This window comes from Charadrius vociferus, unplaced genomic scaffold, assembly GCF_000708025.1.
Source record: "Charadrius vociferus isolate BGI_N301 unplaced genomic scaffold, ASM70802v2 scaffold1, whole genome shotgun sequence".
Taxonomy (NCBI): domain Eukaryota; kingdom Metazoa; phylum Chordata; class Aves; order Charadriiformes; family Charadriidae; genus Charadrius; species Charadrius vociferus.
The window spans coordinates 5,977,753-5,986,856 of NW_009647680.1; positions in this window are offsets into that span (position 1 = coordinate 5,977,753).

Consider the following 9,104-nt stretch of genomic DNA (forward strand, 5'->3'; position numbering starts at 1 on the left):
CTATCAAAAAAAGAAGAATTTTAAGATTGGCTTCAACCAAGTAGTTTCCCAATCCAGAGGCACAACAGGTTAGAGAACGCAAATATAAACGGGATGATCATTGACAAAAGACTGAAGGTTTACAATGAGTGAGGTAAGTTACTAATGATGGAAGCACAAGTGTCTTTGGCCACGCAGCAGCTTGAGAAGGAGCTTCATAAATTCCCAGTACTACCTTCACATCTGCAGCAGAAAGTTCACGAATGGTCCATAATAACCACATATTATGGCACAGGATGGGGAGATGTCAATCACCTCCAGCACAGGGATGTTCAACATGACCCAGCAGACACTTCTCGCAGGTTATGCTTTTGAAGACGCTTTTGTCAATGCTTCCTGGTGACATACAGGGACCGACTACCCGCACAGCTAAGTGCAAGTGCCCCAAGACACGGTTTTCCCGCAGAACTGTGATACAGGAACTGTGAACAGGACTGCTACTTTAAAAAAAAAAGGAAAGAAAGATTTCCTAGTAGAGGGAAACTCTCTCTACATTAACAAAAGGCATTTCCAGAGTTTACAAACGTAACGGAAATACTGAGAAGTACCTCAGGATCACAATATGGATATATCTAAGTTTGTTTTCCAGTTTTGAGGGGCGGCAAAAGAGACTTTAGAGTTTGGGGTTAGCAACTGCTAAAAAGACAGTTTGTTTCTGCATCAAACATACATGACATCCCTGCGAGGGACGGTCAGCGCATGGCAACACCCAACAGCAGGTCACGGCACAAGAGGAAACCTCATTCCTACAGATATCACAAAGCAGCTTCCAGCCGAGCCGCCTGCTCACACCTCCCTCTCCTAAATAGGCCGAGTAGAAATCCATTAGCTCAGAGTTAATAGTTCGACTCTAGGGGTTCCCCTTCGCCTGCTGAAACCGAAGAGTTAACAGAAACCTGGGTTTATTTGGGAGTTTTCTATGCGCACGCACACACACATCCATCTCTCTGAGTAAAACACAACTACCATATTTTAGAAATGTGAATACTGCTGGCTTGAAGAAAATGGGCACAGTTCCCTTTTTAGAAGGAACAAATTGTTCAGAACAAGGACAAATGCAATAGAGAAATCAGGCACCAACTTTGCTTCTGATGTTTCAGGCTTCTGGTACACGCAGCTCTGATACAGTCTCTGCGTGATTTTTTTTTTGTTTAATAGACAAAACATTGTTCAAGAATCGCCCCATCACCATCTAATGCTCTCAAGAGCAAATATTTACTATGGGGATTTTTATATTATCAAGATACATCAGAAATTAGAGGGTGCCATGATCTTCTGTTGGTTACAGGCAGGAGGCAGCTATTGCCTGCAGGGCCGGAGTAATTGCAATGGTGCAGATATTGTCTTCACTTGAAGAAATTTCAGATAGAAAACACAGAATTAGCTGCAAACTGTGTTAAAATTACCCGTTTAGAGCAAAAACACTCTCCTGTAGAAACGGGCATTACAGAGAAGAGGAGCAGAGCCCAAACCCATCATCGCACGGGTTGATCTTCCAGTCTACAGAGCTTGCAGCTACATCTCCGCTCAACCAGGACATGGAACCAGATGCTGGAACCGGCCATCCCGGGGTCCTCGGCAGCCCAGAGACATACAGAAATCCCAAACCTGCCCTTAGGCTCCTGTGAAAGCTGCAGATTACTCCAGTCTTCACTGGGGTTTTAATTAAACTCATTACCACAGGTTTATCTGAGTTAATACCTTTTCTCCACAGGACACACCGCACCATGAACTTCAGGGGAGATATGAGAATAAAAAGGCTAATGTTTTTTCTCTTAATCTTTTTCCTGATACACAAAAATGAACTGATACCCCCATGGCAATTTCAGGCTACCTGATTCTCACCTCCAAAGATTACTCGTCTCAGGATGGAACAATCTGATGTCTTCAGAGGACTAACAGGGATACCAAAGGAGTCAGGAAAGCTTTTTTCAACCCTACATTTATTTTTCAGGTATTTAATAGCTATAAAGCAAGAACAAGAAAAAGGATTATCTTTTAAGTGGAAGTCATCTCCTCTCAGTTAATCAAGCTCAGTAGCCATTATAATAAACTTTGAATCTTCAGTGTTGGAGAAGATGGAATTTAAAAGTGCCTTCTGCCAAAAAAAGCAACAGGAAAATAAGACCACACAGCATGGATTCCCCTTCGGGGATTTCTTGAGGTCATTAACAAGAATTCAGGTTGTCCAAGAAACAAATTTACGTACAAGTTTGTCTTACAATGTTTTTAAGAAAGGATGTTATTTTCAGTAAATATTCCCATGCTGCAGCCACAGGAATTGTCAGGAAAACACCATGCGATAGACCCTGCAAGTACAAGAGATGGCACCATGGAGAACTTCTCACTAATTAGACACGAAGCTGGCTTCCTTTACAAACTTGTTAGATAAAAAGCCTTGAGTGATCTATTTTCCATTACTCTGAGTTCAGGCAATGAAATTTAAATCACAGAGAAGTGCTAATGATTATTTTTCAAGTCAGCTTTTCATTACTGAAAGCATTCTTTGCAACACAGCAAACCCAAAAGGGAGGGGAGGAGGTTAGAAACATGATTTCTTTTCTAATCCTGGCAATCCCTTTCACCCGTTCGTTGATCGCCAGTAAATCTGAACGTTGGCATTCACCTCTCAACTCGAGGCGTTGATCTTCATCCCAAATACGGATCTGGGATTTTGCTGGAGCACAGATTTTTCTGTATCTCCCACCACCTTTGTACCCATGGACGAATGGGCACTTGGAGGAAAAGAGTGACTGTTGGAAAGATAAGAGGGCTTGACCGGTTCTTGTGCCTTAAGTTTCATCTGCCGTAGGGCAGAGCTTAGGTTGGCTGGTTTGCTAATCAGATACACATTCCTCTTTCCACCCAACATCTTTAGTAACCTGTTCCCTCTTGGCATCACGTCGTCTTCAGACGTGAGTCTCCATTTACGCCCATTCACAGCATTCCCTGGATTCATTTGTAGTCGGGTAGTATCCAAGCTCCCAAAGGTTATTGCTGCACATCACTAGATAGACAAAAAGCAGAGGGGGAAGGAGAGGTGGGGTGCCTGCATTGGAGCAAAGAGAAGCTTAGGCAGATGAAAAACAAGCCTGGAGACAGCGGATGGGAACAAGCGGGTCAGCAGTTCTCCTTGAGCTGGTACTGTCTCAGCAGTGATGCCCAAGGTGAGACATCCCATATGGGGCTAGAAGGCATCATGAGGAGCAGCTGAGGACTTTGGGCTCATCTAGTTTGGAGAAGAGGAGGCTGAGGGGACACCTCATTGCTCTGCAGCTCCCTGAGGAGGGGACATGGAGAGGGAGGTGTTGAGCTCTCCTCCCTGGAATCCAGTGACAGGACGTGTGAGAATGGTTCAAAGCTGCACCAGGAGAGGTTTAGACTGGACATTAGGAGCATTTCTTTACCGAGAGGGTGGTCGCACACTGGAACAGGCTTCCTGGAGAGGTGGTCAAAGCCTGTCAGTGTTTCAGAGGCATTGGGACAATGCCCTTAATGACATGCTTTAACTTTTGGTCAGCCCTGAATTGGTCAGGCAGTTGGACTAGATGACCATTGTAGGTCTCTTCCAACAGAACTATTCTATTCCAACCACTCGCTCACTCTGGAGAGGGATCCCATACTTCCACAGCCCGGTAAGGGAGCGATCCCTCCTGCCGAAGCTATAAAAGCTCTGTTTGTTTGGATGTGAGGTGCTGGGTCCAAAACACTCTGGGAAAGCACATGCAACTGATTGCTGCTGTGGGACGCGAGAGCCCTGTACGCAGTCAGATTCATTTTCTTCACTGTTCCATACAAACTGGCATCAAGGCTCAGCACCAGCCTACGGGATGGCAGTTTCACAGCTATTCCCTTTTGCAAATAATAAGCTGGATTTCTGTCAGGAAATGCTCCCCCTTTAAATACACACACGCTGCCCTTTGAGTAACCGACTTTTTGCTTAATCAAAAAAGCAGAGTTTAGTTTTGGGTAAGTTCATCACGGGCGAGATGCAGCACAGCGCAGCAGTGGGGCCGGCTGCCGGGGCCCCGCAGTAAGTCCCTCTCTCTGTGGAGAGCATCTTTAACAGGACAGTTACCCAAGCACTGCTTGACTTCAGTACACTTTGGCTTTTTGAACGCCCTTTTTTCTTCTTCCCCCCTTTTAAATTCACCCTGCAGGATACAGTCTTTTGAGAAACCCTGTGCATGCTCATCTTTTTTCATGCCAGCACAGCCTTGCCGTTCCTCCCCTTCCTCTTCTCTCTTCCCTCTCTCATTACTCTTTTCAAGGTCTAAAACACTATTCAGATAGTTAAAGGTTACAGTTAACTTTTAGTTCAGCAGTACCTAAAAGAAAGCATTTCTGCTAAAAGGAAAGAAAATAAACAGGGTATCCTGTGATCTTTAAAAGGACAGCAGCAGATTTCCGTGAGGCTCTGTCTGTATCGAGAAAAGCAAGACCTTACTGAAGGCTTTCTCCTCTGTTTGTACAAGTAATCCCCAATTATCTCAGGAAACTAATAGCTGGGTTCGTTTAAACAGGCGGTTTAAATTTTGCCTTAAGTTTATCAGGGAAGCGTGCACCTCTGCACACAGAGAGAAGGGCAGTGCGGTGAGAGCAGTAACTCCAGGCGAGGTGAGATGACAAATAGCAATTAAGTCTCAAGCTGTTCGCAACCTAAATATCTATCCCCAGCTCAATGCAACAAAGCTCTCTAATGATTTTTATCTATGCGGGGTGAAATCAAATGACATTACAACACAAATCTCACTAATGCCTTACGCAGGGCCGATGTTCAATGGCACAGATTAGTTATGAAACTACAGTAACAGCAACAGACTTTAATGTGGTCTTGACTCTGCTTAAATACTGACAATGATTTTAAGGGACAAGTTCATCCTTGTTCTGCCCTAATTATTTCAACGTATTAGCACCTGAGGAATATTTGACTCAGCCACCCCGCTGAACTTCATGATTTAAGCACAGGCCAACCAAGGCACCAGGGTTACATGACAAACATGACAGATCAGTTCTTTCCTGACTCTAAGAGAGCCATTAAAAATAAAATGAGGATTTAGTTAGTTATTGACAGAATCACTGGGGAGGGCAGGAAGCTCAATGACTTGCTGCAAAATGAAGTTATGGAAACCAGAGAGTCAATCACAACATTGCCTTAGGTCATCTCATCTGTCCCCCAGCCAAAGCAGGGCCGCTGTTGAGCATCTCTGCCCCCAGGGTTGATGTTTTTGGTGTTGGAAACCCATCCGTAATACAGAAGACAATTTGATTGTCTCCTAAACCTCCTGCTCTGAAGTCTTGCAAGCATCCGTGAGAGCCTCCTGGTTTCAACAGCCTCATCACTGCAAGGTGTTCCCACTCTGTGCTACCTTCCGTGCCCCTGCCATGCCAGCCCACAACTGCAACCGACCTCTCAAACTTCCACATTGCCTGGGTGGTTATCTGGCAATACACACGAACTAGCTTCTAGCACATTCCCCACTCCTCTTCCTCTACTTGCTAAGAGCAAGACTTTACTGCAACCGACCTCTCAAGCTTCCACATTGCCTGGGTGGAATGGCAATGTGGAAGTTTGAGAGGCAATACACACGAACTATCTGGCAATACATACGAACTAGCTTCTAGCACATTCCCTACTCCACTTCCTCTACTTGCTAAGAGCAAGACTTGCTCTCAAACTGCTGGGCCTGCCCTCAAAAAAAAAAAAAAAAAAAAAAAAAACCAGCAATATGGTCTTTTAAAATAAGAAAAGGAATTTATCTAATTCCCAGATGCTATCATTACTGTCGGGGTGGTGAGACACATTGCCCAGAGAAGCTGTGGCTGCCCCCTCCCTGGAGGTGTTCAAGGCCAGGTTGGACAGGGCTTTGAGCAACCTGGTCTGGTGGGAGGGGTCCCTGCCCATGGCAGGGGGGTTGGAACTCGATGATCTTTAAGGTCCCTTCCAACCTAAACCATTCTATGATTCTATGATGATTTCTTGTTTGGTTATATTTTATGTAAAAATAGGAAAATGCCAACAACCCCATACTCCACCCACAAAAAACCCAGCTGCACATACACCTGCCACAAACCTTAGAGCAAGTGCCACAATTTGCTGATGGATGGATACCAGCGTGGCTATCACGGCAAGGACCAAACGAGGGCAGCTCCAGAGCTAAAGCCAGGAGCTCTACAGCTTGTGTTGGAGAGCCCCAGTGCTCCAGCTCAGGCTGGGAGCAACATCTACCACCTGCAGCTGGGTCTGGGAAGAAGAGGAGCACGCAGCCTAGACAGCAAACAGAGAAAAGTTCTTCGACAGGCAGGCAACAAACAGAGGTTCAGTTTGCCCACAGACACCTTTCTCCCGCTCCATGCCTGTTTCGGAAAAGACTGCTCAGTTTCTCCCTTGAAGAGCCTTCTTCATCCATCCACCTCTCCCTTCAGAAACTCCAGTTACCTTGCCAGACCTCAACTCCAGGCTACAAAAATCACGGTCCTCTCTCATAGCTCAGCTCTGAAGCAGAGAAAGTGAAGCGTAAGAGGTTGCAAGTCTGTCCCACCTCTGGCTCTTCCCCGTTCCCCTTATCTCACCAGTCTTTGGGTGCCCCCCCACACGAGGTTGGGAGACACCCAAGCACCCCAGGACAGCTTGAACATCTTTCTACAACAGTTCTGAGATGGGCAATTTAATATAGCGCAGGGCACATAGGTGACGCTGATAAAGCCAACTCAAAAAGATGCAGTTTCTGGCTTCACTAAGCCACCAATCAATGGCATCAAACTCAATTTGATTAAGAACAGGACCAATATACAAAAAACCCATGAGACCATCTAGCCCAGAACCCTCTTTCAAACACTGGACACCAGTAAGAAATCAGGGGAAAAACTAAAAGACCAGAGGAAATATTTAGTGCTGCCTTCCTGGGATAGTCTCTCTGCTCCCAGGAATTGGCATCTCGGGGACTTCTTGAATCACAGTAAATGCATACATTGCATTTAGGTCTTTGCAGGATGAGGACTCAAATTACTCAAGAGGAAGGGCCCCTCAGCTCATCTGTGCTTTTTCACAGCAATCACTCATCTATTGAGCAGTTTGCAGCCTTTAGTCCATTTTTGCGTATCTGTATTTCTGCTCCTGCAACGGAAAATTGCATCTTATTAATACAGTAGCGTAGATTTCTGAGCTGCGTTTTTAATCCACTTCTTGCTGTAGTACAATATAGCTTGAAAACGCTAACACGCACTGTCACAATGCTTTCTAAATTCAACAAATGTAATAAATCTGAAAAAAAAACCTAAACAAGCATAAATACCGATACATATTTGTGAAGACATATATACATATAAAGGTGAAAGCAGCATCAAAAAGCAGGACATTGCAACAAATTGCAATAATAGAAAAACCCCGGCCATGGATTCCTTGCTTGTTCTCCTCAACTTCTATATCATTACTTCCCAGCGCAATTCCCAGGCTACACTTTCAAATCATCACTTCGTTTCCAGTGCCTTCTCTCCATAGCTAACAAAATCACTGCTATAAAACTTCTCCTTTTACAGCCAAGACGGGAAACCCTCTAATACATATGTTGCCTCCCTTGTAAAATAAAGAGGAAAATGCCATTCCAGGAAATAAAAATGTTAAAAAAAGACCAAGCAAACAAAGGCAACTCCTGCAAATGCTGTTGTCCTTCCCCTTTGAGTCAGTAACAAAGAGGAAGGAAGGGAAAAAAAAAACCACCACAGATAAAATAAATGCAAGGAGGAGGTGTGGATGCAGCATGTTTATCCCATACGAAGAGGGGAGGCTGTGAAACGCCGTGCGCTGCGTACGGACACCCCAACAGCCACCTCGGTGTTTACAAACACTTTGATGAAACCAAACAGGGAGTTTCATTGTCCCCATTGCACTCATGTCACCCGTCCCCCAGCGCTGCGATTCCAGGGAGAGCCTGCCAGAGGACACACGGTGCCAGTTACACAAGAGAAACGCAGAAGCAAATATGCAGCAGAGGGAAAGAAATAAAAAAATAATTTAAAAAAAAAAAATCAACTAAGCTGTACGCTCTCTTCCTGCTCTCAGAACAGCCCTCAAGTCAGGCTTTGGAGCGGATTAACTTTAAAGGGCACTGAAAGATGCTGACAGATTTGAGGCAAGCAGGACCCCTCGGTGTGCACGCACTTCACTGCCACCAGCACAAAATCAGATGTCTGGGGGTCCACGAGCAATCGCAGTGATAACGTAGTTGTAAAAGGGCATAAAACCTACTAATGTTATGCACTAAGGGGAAAAAATAAAGAAAATCCCGTATCTTGCACTAATATAGCACTGTTCAAGTACAGATCCAAACTGCAGCTTGCAAACAGCAAGGAACAGGGAAACAAATAAAAAACCCAAACTAAAACAAAGCTCTGCTGGACCACAAAGTTTTAAAAAAGTTTAAAATCTACACACTTCTTGTATTCATGGTAAAAGGGAAAAAGAGCAGAGCGATAGTTTGGAAGTTGAAATAAACTATCAGACCGCCCAACCGACAATTTTTAAGATGCACACGCCCGACATGACTTGGAAGAGAAACCTGGACCAACTGCACGCAGCCAGAATTGAGAGGCAGTTTGACTCAAATTCCCCCCCACATTTCCCTGAAAGGGGGGAGGAAGGGTGGTGTCAAAACAGAGAAGCCGCACAATGCACCGCACCACCACGCCAAAACCCATCCTAAACCACACTTTGCTTATTCGACTTTTTAAATTGTTTTTTTTCCCCCCCCCCCCCGCCACGGAACACCGGGTCTCACAGGCGCTCAGCAACACTTAAAGACAGCAATTAAAAAAAACATCTTATTTTTTTTCACTGTTCCACAGAGCAGAAGGCAAACGGGACGGAGCTTCCCCGATATCCTCCGCTCAGGACCGCGCTATTTGGGGGCGCCCGGAGCATCCCGAAGTTGCGGAAGGCTCCCGGTGACTGCGGGAACCGCAGCGCGGCGGGGAATCACCCGCTCGCCGGATCCGAAGGGTATTCCACTAATTTTGGAGAGGGTTGGGGGGGGGTTTTTTACACCCACCCCGCTTTCTCAGCAATG